Below are 12,611 nucleotides of genomic sequence, written 5' to 3'. Positions count from 1 at the left end.
ACAGTAAAAGAGACTGCCTTTTTATTCACAATATGCCATATTCTAGAGCTACACTAAAGTTGGGATTTGAAGTACAGATGGACAAAACTAAGTTCATTGGTGATTTGGATGTATTTGAACCCCCACAATTTTGAGGGAAGGCAGTGATTCAGTTAAATGGTTCTGGTTTTAACCCATCCCGCATATAAAAACAGGCAATTTTAAGGGGATTTTTGGGTTTGCAAAGTCAAATCAGTTTTGTTTTACAAATTTAGGGATGAGTAAGATGCAGGTCCCATTCATTAAAATCTCCCAGGGTTGGATAATGTTTAAATGAATCTGGTTGGGCCCTATCTCTAATTTGAAAGGACTGATGACATTTTGCTGACTTCAGTAGTAAAGTGATTGTTAAGAGTCATGAAAAGAAGAACTGGCTAATACAAAGTGAAGGTTTAATAATAATCTTAATCAGGGACACAATACAATATCTCACATTTCTATAGTGTCTTCCATCCTGAAAATCCCAAAGCGCTTTGCAACATACACCTTCAAAGCACCACTGAAAAGCAACTGCCTCTAGAGTAGAAAGTGGCAACGAGGTGGCTCCCAGCACAGTGGAAATGAGGAGGACAGAAGTTTCAGCCAAGCAAACTGGCTTATACATTAAAAGGAAATATTGCATTGCCTAAAGCAATTGTGTTGTCAGTTATCATCATCTCCCTTTAAAGAAAGCTCCTGAGAATGAAGAGCAGGCATCAGGTTTTAAATGAGTGAGTTATCCTATCTCACCCAATGTCAAACTGTGGTCCAAGGCACACTTAGGGTTGGTCCATGGAGGCTTTTCAGTCAGAGGTGGTAGGCGGCCATCAGACTTCAAACAGTGATGCTTGTGACTACTTGAAGCCCACTCCTATTCTCTCTGACTTCAGGATTTGTCCCAAGAAGAGGAAATAAAAGAGGGCAGGTAAAAAATAGGAGGCATGGCCTAGCATCTATACCCTTCACAGTAAAGTAGGTGCATGTTAATCTCCTGCCCCTAATACTGTCCTAATAATACTCCCCACCCCCCACCCCCCCCAGGCAATGACAGAAAGGTGAGGGATTGGGATTGGGAAGTTGAGAATGAAGGTGGTTCATGAAGGACTCCCTATTTAAACCTGTTCACCAATATAAACATGTTTGAGAACCACTGTTCCATCTAATAAATATCCTCCTGGCCTGAAACATGGTCAGAACTAACTCTTTGCTGAAAATGAAGACAAAATGGCAGAGCTGTTTTCAAATAAAGGAAGTGGAAAAGAACAACTCTCTGATTAAATTAAGAAAAATAGATTCCTAAGAAGGCTCCAAATATGATCCCAGCCTGCACTCACATAGTGAATGGCTATAGTGAAAACAGAAATACTGAAGCACAGGTGGGTACTTTGCTTGTCAATAGTTACCAGAAATGGATTTTAACTGTTTTTTTTAAAAAAGTGACCTAGCTATGGCCGCTGGAAATTGGCCTAGAGCAGAATGTTGAATCTGATTTGTGTGTGTTTGGATCTGAACGTGCAAGTACAGGTTTGATTCTGGGACAGATCCAAAACTGAAAAGGAACTCCTGTATGTTTGAGCTCATGAGCACAGCTGATCTTAAAAGATTTCTGCTAATTTGGGCCAAAAGTCTTGTGAGAACACCTCACAAGTTTTTGGTACCATCAATCCCAAACACCAATCCTAATTTCAAAATTCAACCCCCTCATTCTAGCCTAAACATATCCCACACATGCATATCACCTCCTCAGCCCATCTCTACAGCTTGGATGTGCATGTATTTGAAGGGAATTCTGAGCTCTGGTCTCTGCATTGCAAAAATTACATGCTCAGATCCATGAGATAAAACATGATCAACAAGGAAGCAAAACACCAATCTGGACAATTCTGGCTGAATTTGATGCCTGGATTTATTTGCTTGCTATCTTACATCTTCCTCTGTAGCATGGGGCACGGGTCACTTACTGGAGGATTCTCTGCTCCTTGAAATCTTTAAACCACGATTTGAGGACTTCAATAGTTCAGACATAGGTGAGAGGTTTTTCGCAGGAGTGGGTGGGTGAGATTCTGTGGCCTACGTTGTGCGGGGGGTCAGACTAGATGATCATAATGGTCCCTTCTGACCTTAATATCTATGAATCTATGAATCTCTTGCATGTTAATTTTACATTATGATTTTCCAGGATGATTAGTATGACTTTTTAGATTTGCAATCTCTTTGGCTTTCACACATGGATATTATGTAAATACTTTTGTCCTATAGTGGTTTGCACTGTGTGCTTGCTGGATTTAGTTACTTTATGAGTAGAGCTGGTGAAACTATTCTTAGCAAATAATTCATCTGACAGATTCAATTCTTCTGTAAATGAATTGTCTCTGAACTGATTGCGATTTCTCCAAATTCGTTCATTATTTGTAATTGTTTGAATAACTTTTGTGAACAAATGACACCCTATGAATGATCTGTAATTCACATGCTATGGTTACTTGTTAGAAGTTATTCCTTGTGTGTGACCCACTACCTAGGTCACATGGTTTCATTTTTATTTCCTGACTGGGTGACCTGACTTTTATAAACATGAACTAGTCATCTTTGAGGTGGGAGATGGTGAATCAGGCAGAGGGAGGGAAGGCGCATATGAGGGGGACAGAAGGCGAGATCAGGCAAAGTGAATATTGAAAATTATTTTGTGTCTTCTTTTGTACAAGAAAGAGCATTGTGTTGAGCTAGGCATTTGGACCCCAGAATTAAAAAGGCTGATTAACAGGCTCTTTATACTCCCTTGACTGATATTATATTGACACTAGGTTCCAGATCCACATAGGGATTTAGGCCCTTAAACCCCAGATTTAGGTTTCTTAATCCCAGATTTAGGTGCTACTGCAATCCACAAAACCCCTGCTGGGCTGCTGCCTTACTCTATAGGTGATTAAACTCACTCAACATCTAAACTTTCACAGTAAAGTTCCTTAGGCACCTAATTTTCTGCCTCTGGGCATGCACAAAGGCAGGGCCCCAGATCCCTATTGCACATCTAAACCCCAGTGCAATCTCCAAATCAGGTCGGCAATGCCTGTTTACCTTGCAGGCCCTGATCCAGTAGGTGTGCTCTGGGCCTGCCTAACTCCACCCCAAGTGGCCAGCTGCAGGTTTCCCTTGTAACATTTAGCCCGGTGGTTAGGGGACACGTCTGGCATGTGGGGGACCTCTCTACCTGATGAGGAGAAGGGATTTGAACAGGTGTTTCCCATCCTTCAGGTAAGTGTTTAGCCTGGGTTATGTAGGCATTCTCACTCTCTTTCTGAGTCAATGCGTATTAATTATTGATACCAAGTGGGGCAGCTTCAACAAAAGAGATTGAGAGAGCCCCACCTCAGAATATCCCAGAGTCCAGTGGTTACTTAGCATGGTAACTCCTAAGTCCCTTGGTAGATCTGAGCCTAAACTACTCCTAATATTATTTCTACTACATGCCTAATGCCTAGAGGCTCAAGATGAGGTTGCAGCCCCATAGTGTCAGCCTATACAAACACATATTAAGAGACAGTTTCTGCCCCAAAGAGATTCATAGATTGTAAGGCCGGAACGGCCCATTGTGATCATCTAATCTGACCTCCTGCATAACACAAGCCAAAGAACTTCCGTGAATTAATTTCTGTTTGAACTAGAGCATATCTTTAGGGGAAAAAAATCCAATCTTGATTTAACAATTTCCAGTGATGGAAAGAGCTATACAATCTAAATAGAAAAACAAACAGCGAGGTGAAGTGACTTGATGAAGGTCATACATCAGATCAGTACCCATGTAGAGCACAGAACTCAGGTGTCCTGACTCCTGGTCTAATGCCCTACCCACTAGACAACACCACCTTCCACTAGCTAGTGTGTACACATGAACATTTTCATTCTGTATGTGAAATTGGTGGGCAGGTCTTTGTCTGGCTCATTTAACTGAGTGCTAAAGATCTGGCCAGGATTTTATTATGTTGTGTTCCCCAATCCAATATATAATGACCACACAGTGTTTCATATGTCTGCCAAGCAGATGGATTCAATCCATTGGGTTTTTTTAAATCCCCTTATCATTCAGCAATCACTCCTCACAGTCACTAATTGTGCATACAGTGCAGTACTATTTACAAGGGGTGCATCCACAAACAATACTGTAGGAGGAAATTTAGCTCTGAATCTAGGTTTAGTGTGTGGCAGGGCTCAACATGAGCACTGATGGTGCAGGCTGCATTAAGGGTGATTCAGGGATTCTCCTGACTGCCCTGGTCAAACCCTCTTTCTTGTAACAATAATATTCTAATTCCAGACACTCCAAGGCCATACTTGCACAGTGTGGCCACATATTTGCACCAGATTTTAAAACTGAATGCATGTTGAATTCTGTTGGGTCACAGGCATGTTCATTTCCTAGTTTTAACATGCTCATATGGTATGTAAAGTTTTGAAAGTTTAACCCGAAAAGAACCTAGACCATGTTGTTAGCATCTCTGATGTTTGTAGCTGTTTGCAAAGTGCTGAGATCCTCAGATGAAAGGTGCTATATAAATGCCATGTATTATTATTACTATTAGCATTCAATAACATATTCATTGCAAAGTACAAGCATGAATGACACAAAACTTACTGTATGATGAAAAGCACCAGCCCTGCTTTCCTTCCGATCTCTCTTTGGGTAATCTCTGCAGGACAAGATCAGTTTTGCATGGACTGGATCTACAATAATGGTCATAAACACAAACTTTGGTTTTTAATGTGTTGCAGATATTTATGTCTAATTTTAAACCATGTATCCCTGTGTCTTTTTGATGTGGCACTTGAGATTGTTGCTTGAAAGATTTTATGGGTCCAGAAAGCTGAAATATGTAAATTGATATAAATACATGTATATATGAGAAGGTGTATAGGCCCCACGTAGGCACTGGGAGGGAATGAGTTAACCCTTACTCTCTGACTAGAGGTTTACACAGCCTGTAGGGATTAGCTGGGCCAGCTGCGGAGAGTTAATTAATTCCTACTCATACCCCTGCACACAGTATAAAAGGGGTGTAATTAGGGGAGGCTCAGTTTGGCAGGGAGAGTCAGAGAGGAAGGAAATTGGGTAAAGGGTTAGAGATCAAATGAGAACTAAAGGGATCTCCCAGTGTTTGTTATTTGTGTGACGTAAGCAACAGTGGTAGAAACAAGCTGTCCCTTTATGAGGGCTGTAGCTGAAGGAGATTTGTTGAATTTGTCCTTAGATCTTAAATTAGGCTATTTTTTACATCTACTTTTCTTTTTAGAATGAAAGTTGTTACAAAAGTGTTGAAAGTCCATCTTGTCTGTTACAAAGTATTTCTCCCTTTAGAAGGCCATTGTGTGGTCAGGAGAGACTGAAAGGATAGAGGGAGAACTACAGAGTATAGAGTGTAGGCTTAAACAAAAGGAAAGCTTAGTCCACGAGGGAAGTGCACAGATAACAGAGAACTGGAGGATGCAGTGTGGTCTAGTGGCTAGAGAAGATGGGGGAACCTGGTTTCTGTTCTCAACTGCCAGAGATTTTCTGGGTAACCTTGGGCAAATTATGGAACCTCTGTTTGTTTTCCTGTGCATAAAATGAGGACAATACTTACTTTTTGTAAACCATTCTGCTCTCCCCAAATAGGAGGTATTATGTAAGCACAAAGTATTATTACAGTATTTAATTACCAGAACAGAACTGGAAGGGCAACTCAATTGCTAATGTGACTCATGATACCATTTCATCACAACATTAAAGTTCCTGGAAACCAAACCCATACAAGTCTCTCTCGGTCTTATCTGGGTGCTCAGAGTTGCAGTAAAATGTAGGTACTGTGCACTTCTCTGATTTTTATGCTGTTTGTTTTTTAGTGGTATGAAAGGCATCTGAGTCTAGAAGCGGAAGTTTTTTTTGTAGATCTTTAAAATGAATGAAATACAGCTGTGCCTATATTCTGCTAAGGTGCTTCAACCTTGCATTGAAGGGACCATATCTAGGAATAAAACAGTAGCTCAATATCAGTCAATCCTTGGTCTCCTTGCTGACTATCTGAAATCTGGTGCCAACCACTGTCTGCTAGGGACAGGATTCTGGAATGGCTTCTTCCTCCAGTGCTCTCTGTGTGGCCATTGTGCCCTTGCTCAATCCCCTATGCAGTGGCATGGACTGAACCCACTCCGTGCTATGATGAGGGGTGCGGGTGCCTCCTGCTCTGCTACATACCCTCTGAAGGAACAATCATTCTGCTGCCTCTTGGGCCCTAACATGCCTGTGCAGGAGGAAGGAATTGGCCCTTAATGAGCTGATTGTCCTTCCCCTGGACATAACATAAAGCTCCAGGATTTATGGCAATATAAAAAAGATAATTTGCTTGATTGTATGGGGAGTATGTAAATCCCATCTGGAGAAGGGAATATGTTCGCTTGAGACTACCACTATAAGAGGCATGCATTATAAAACCTGAACTGAGGTAAAATGGCCTGGTATCTTTATGAACTTAAATCTCATCTTAAATCAGTTGAAAGTTTTGCTGTGGTTTACAAACATTTCAAAGTGAACTTGGCCCAGTTTTGGATGAATCTCTTTCCTCATATATCATGTAAACGGCACAGTGTCTCACAACCAGAAGAAACAGTGCTTTTGAGTGAGTAGTACATTTAGCGGGAAATTCAGTAGCTACAGATCTAGTGAGTGTGCCCTGAAATTGCAGGAAAAGGTCTATATTGGGGGTCTGCAATCTTTCAGAAGTGATGTGCCAAGTCTTCGTTTATTTACTCTGATTTAAGATTTTGCGTGCCAGTAATACATTTTAATGTTTTTAGAAGGTCTCTTTCTATGTCTATAATATATAATTAAACTATTGTTGTATGTAAAGTCAATAAGGTTTTTAAAAATGTTTAAGAAGCTTCATTTAAAATTAAATTAAAATGCAGAGCCCCCCCCAACCTGTGGCCAGGACCCGAGCAGTGTGAGTGCCACTGAAAATCTGCTCACGTGCTGCCTTTGGCACACGTGCCATAGGTTGCCTATCCCTGGTCTGTATTAACCACCATGATCCCAAACAGCTAAGTTCTGCACAGCTGCATTGAAGAGTAATGGGCAAAACTTTAACTACTTAGCTTGATGCAACCACACTCGCTGTCAGAAATGGACTGAAAGAATGCAACTCCTCTGGTTTCCATTTCTGCCTGAAGGGGAGCATAGCTAAGTAAACCCACAATGAGACTGGGAGGAAAAGAAAACTAAATTGCATTTAAAGAAAGAAAAAACAGCCTTCTGCAATTTTTATTTTATTACTGAGTGATGCTGATCGCTACCATTTACTGTAGATAAGGTTTCATCAAGACTTTCATTATAAGCCTGATATTGACTACCCACTCCACCAAACTTTGCCAAGCCAGCCCCTTCCCCCCCCCCCCCGAGCTCCATCTGAATTTTCAAAGGCATCAGTTTACACGAGGGTAAAATCTTTCCTTCTAGACTGTTAGCCAAGTTGTTTGAGGGGTGAGGGTTGCTGCAAAAGGAAATAATCTTATAGGATTGCACATGTATTGTTATGGCAGTTGTCAATCACCACTTGATACTGTATATGTTATCTTCCAAATTCATATTCTCAACATGCAGGATAATGCGAAGTCTTGGAAGACATGCTGTATATTGTTAGCTTTGTTATACAAGGTTCCGTGCAGAGGGAGCTGTGTGAGCAGCAGGAAAATTTGTTCTCTGCCTTGGTCTTTGCCTTAAGAATTGAATCAAAGTTGCCACTTGGAAACTGGGCTTTAGTGCTGGACTGAGATTCCTGAGGGAAGAGATTGCACTGCCTGCTGTTATACACCAGCTCTGGAACAGAGGTGGTCAATGTTGAAATTCTAAGCTATGCTTACAATATATTCAGGCCTTGCATCAGTGATTTCTCCTCTACTGGGAAGCCAACCTGCAAGACCCCAGACATCTGCTACCACTTGGCAGAAGGCTGATGCTGGTGTCATAATGAGATAGTGGTGTTGGCAGTAGGGGAAATAATGTATATTAAAACAAAGTATTATCACATTTACACTTCCTGGTGAAGGAAGCCTGGGATTGAAAGACAGTGGCTTTCAGTGTGTCCTAAAATGAACAGAAAGCAAAAGTGTAAATGTTGCTACTTGCATTTCTTTGATCATATTGTCAATGGCCCAGTAAATGACGCCCTTGTCTAGGTAAACACAATAGTAGATTGTGAAGTTGCACAAGGAGAGAAGTCTTTTCCCAGCCTTCTGTAAAAAGTTCTAGTAGATGCATAACCTCAAAAATAGAGGAAAAGTTTAAGACCATGCTAAGACATTTTAAATTGGACTTCACGATAAACTGAGATTTGATATTCCAGGATAATTACTAATGAGAACACTTTCCCTTTAATTATCTTGTGGTCACCATTTCCAAGGTGATTAAAGCTGTTCTTCACTAGATGTGGTTATAGATTTAATGCAAACCTGGTCGGTCTTGTGGTTTTATCACAGCAATTAAATCTGGCTTGCTCACACACTTTGTGTGGCATGAGGGATTTCACCAAGCAAAATGATTTCACCCTTCAGGCAATGTTAAATTTAGGAAAAATATAATTAATTATATCAGACAGGTATCTATTATACATCATGCACACATTCTTTGAGACCAGGGGGCCCATTTCTACTCATAACAGAAACCGTCATTCCTTCCAGCTCTTGTCTGAAGTACAGTAGCTGCTATTGCCCGTCCAGACATGTCCTTTTATGATTATTGTTTTCTGTGAAAACCATTCTTTCTTTCTTTTAAAAAGAAACAACCCAAAGCACTAAATTGTGAACATATCATCTCCATTCTTTTCTAATATAATTTTCTTAGCTTTCTGTATGCATCAGCTACATATTAGAAATTAAACCTATGCTAACATACTATGGTCACAGACTTTTCCTATTTCTCCACTCATTGCAACCATACCTGATTGCATTCTAATTTTTTGCATGGCTACTCAATGGGTTTGGTATTTGTGTGCTGTTATCTAATGCCGATAATTGAGTTGTGCTCTGTAGGTTTGGTTGTTTCTGATTCTGGCTAGGAGTTTGAGCCTACTTTCAAAGAGGGGGACCAAAAGCCACATTTTGAGAGCAAAAATGGACATTCTTATTGCCTATTTAGAATACTTCATGCTGCCATAATATCTTTCATCAATGGACCTCAAAGCACTTTATACACATTGACTTATGAAGCTCCACAGCACACCTGGGAGGAAGGTGATTTTATACCCACTTTACAGATGCATAAACTGATATGCTATGTGACTTGCCGTTACTCCACACTAACCACTAAACTACCCTGAAATTGTTTACATATAAAAATTAGGGAGAGTTGGGGTGAAATGGCTGTTCTTTTTGGGGGGAGGGGTGGATTCATCCACCTTTGAATATTCAGTTTTAATATAGGTTTCCTTTAGGGAAATGGAGACAGGCTTTAAACATGGCAGTGAAAATTAGATGATACATCAAACCTTTTTTGCTTTTTCCCTCAGTACTTCATACTAGTTTATCCATAAATTCAGTTAATCTTTACTCTCTCTTTTTTTAATCCCTCAGAAAAACTGGAGGAAGAGAACTGGCTTTGCAGTTGAATTATTGAACTACAGTGCTGTTTAGGAAAATAAGCTGTAAAGTCTAACAGGGATGTTGCTATATTTCATCTATATTTTCTTTTATTATTTCTTTTAAATTCAAACCCATCAGTTCTTGAAAGAGTCTTGGAAGTATTACAACATTCAGAACAGTGACATTGTAAAATATAGGGTACTAATCACAGAGTAGCTGTGCAACATAGAGCTTTTTCTATCTGTCATATTTAATAACTAGACTATCATATCATTTGATTCTCATGTGCCAGATTCAGAGTCCTACCACTCAACAATTTGGAACCATGACAAAAATAATATCACTCAGCCAATCTTATGACTCAAGTGACCTTGGCCTTTGATCCAGTCAGATCCTATCAGATCTTGAAAGGGTCAAGATACACCTGTTTTCAGTATTTTAGCATTTTAGCCTTAAGCATTAAAGGACTGTGGGATACTCAAAGGAAGTGAAATAACTACTTTGCCTTTCTGGTGTGTTTTTTAATAATGCAATATGTTTTTAAGTGTTTCATATAAAGCACAATTAAGTTTGCTTTCTTAGGTACCAGAAAACAAAATGGGATGCATTTTAAATTAATTTTATTTATTTTTCTATATATTAGCTATAAAGAGAAGTAGTTTGGCAAACAGTACAGGTGTTTATATACAAGAAGCATGTACACTTAACAACACACACACACTCTTTATAGAAAACAGCATGACAGGGTGCACGTTTATCATATTTTAGGATTAAGAGAAATGGGAATAAAATTGTTTATAATTCTCAATGTAAAATTCTGGTTTGCAAAGAAGCATCTCTTAAAGCAATCATATTATGTGATATCACACTCCAAAATCATCTCAGTTTAGCGCTACAGAGACTATTAATGCTTGTGACTATTTAATTTCTTTTTTTTTAAGTATACAAGAAGGCCTTATGCTGTAATGTAGGAGGTTTTTACCGTGTACTTTTAGCCAGGAATAATATGCAGCCAGAGGCATTGGAAACAATTTTATATTAGTCTGGTATATACACAGATTTCCAAATGAAGTCAGCATTGATTTTAAAAAACATGGAATAAACTTTTGATTATCAATGCTGACTTCATTTGGAAATCTGTGTATATACCAGACTAATATGTATGCATTGGAAACTATAGAGATATTATCATCATACAGACTATTGTTTGCAAATCGGAGGCATAGAAGCATATGAAGATAATTTCTCATGACAATTATTATGTACAGTAGGTGTAGGAAATATTTGCCCATGACCCTCAGTAATTGTTAGTGAGGCATTCTTGCACATCTATCCGGGAGAAAACGAGCACTCTTCATTTACAGAAATAGGTCAGTTTTACTGAAATGGATACACTGAAGTATTTAAAGGTTTCAGAGTAGCAGCTATGTTAGTCTGTATCTGCAAAAAGGAGGACTTGTGGCACCTTAGAGACTAACAAATTTATTTGAGCATAAGCTTTCGTGAGCTACAGCTCACTTCGTCGGATGCGTTCAGTGGAAATGCATCCGATGAAGTGAGCTGCAGCTCACGAAAGCTTATGCTCAAATAAATTTGTTAGCCTCTAAGGTGCCACAAGTCCTCCTTTCCTTTTTGAAGTATTTAAAGAGTTCCGTGGCCTATTCACAGTACATTATGACCCCTTCTTTGACAATAGAATAGAAGCTCTGAGTTGTGCAGTACAGAAAATGCTGTGATTCTGACATTATAAAAGTGTAGAGCCACAAGATAGTCATGCTTCTTAATGTAAATTAGATATCCATGAACCTCATGGAATTAGAACTTTTGCATAAAGTTTTCAAACTACTTGGTGGGGTTCATGGTCACTTTCCCCATAACTTAAACACATGTTATTGTTGGGATCTTTTTTCAAGCAAAATTACATGAAAGGTTGACTTCATTGCTGTGACAATTTAGAGCAATGCATGCAAGTAGTCCTCCTATATTCAGTAGGGCCACTTGCTTGAGTAAGGGCTGCTCATATGAGTAAGGGTTGCACAATCAGGTCCTAAGTATTATTCCAGTTAAGGTAGAAACTGGGATGCTTTGAAAGCTGCCAAAAAGTGCACTAAAAAGAAATAGAGATAAGGAGCATGGTGAGAATAACAAGAACAAAAGAAAAGGAGTACTTGTGGCACCTTAGAGACTAACAAATTTATTTGAGCATAAGCTTTCATGAGCTACAGATGAAATGAGTTGTAGCTCACGAAAGCTTATGCTCAAATAAATGTTAGTCTCTAAGGTGCCACAAGTACTCCTTTTCTTTTTGCGAATACAGATTAACACGGCTGCAACTCTGAGAAAAAAGAACAGATGGAACCAGAAACTCCTGAGTTCTAGTCCTACCTCTGATACTGATTTCCTTCCATTGCCTTGGCCAAGTCACTTTACCTCTCTGTCAGTTTCCCCATTTGTAAAATGGTAGAAGTGGGTCATTCTATGTGTAATTATTGATCTAAATGTAGTGACATGGAATTTGACAACACCGCTAATTTACCAAAGTCACAGAGATGTTGTGAAGATTAAGTGTTTTGAACATGAAAAGTGCTGCGGTATATGGATACTGAGTGCTATTAGCACTCGCAAAGTGAAGGACCAGGCCAGATAGAATTTCACTCCTCTAAGGCCTTTTATGTGTTTTCCTCTTCACTTTCCCTTTCCTCATATGTAGACTACAAGGTCTTTATAAATATTTGGAGAGCTGGGTTAATTGAGTTTATAGAGGCTACAATATGGCAACCCCCATGTCCAAAGCATTAACTGTTCTCACAGCCTGTGCATTGTTCTTTTCACAACTACTACAGAAAATTATAATGGTCTTTTGGATACAAATCAATGCTTATGACTTAAAGATAAATACATACATAAATAATATTTCCGCGTTTTTCCTTCTTGCTGTGACTACACTTGATCAAGCCTTTCATGACAATATTATAACCCTACTTAGA

The 12,611-nt window shown here is 39.3% G+C and overlaps 1 long non-coding RNA gene across 1 annotated transcript in view; it reads right to left on the bottom strand.

Moving 5' to 3' along the window:
* Nucleotides 1-4,696: 4,696 nt before the first annotated feature.
* The window catches only part of LOC119566462, a 77,632-nt gene continuing 69,717 nt past the window's right edge, over nt 4,697-12,611 (bottom strand). The window contains exon 3 of the long non-coding RNA XR_005225602.2: nt 4,697-4,740. This is a non-coding gene — a long non-coding RNA (uncharacterized LOC119566462). The remainder of the gene's footprint in view (nt 4,741-12,611) is intronic.

This window comes from Chelonia mydas, chromosome 6 (assembly GCF_015237465.2).
Source record: "Chelonia mydas isolate rCheMyd1 chromosome 6, rCheMyd1.pri.v2, whole genome shotgun sequence".
NCBI lineage: Eukaryota > Metazoa > Chordata > Testudines > Cheloniidae > Chelonia > Chelonia mydas.
This window is presented reverse-complemented; position numbering and strand designations above follow the sequence as displayed.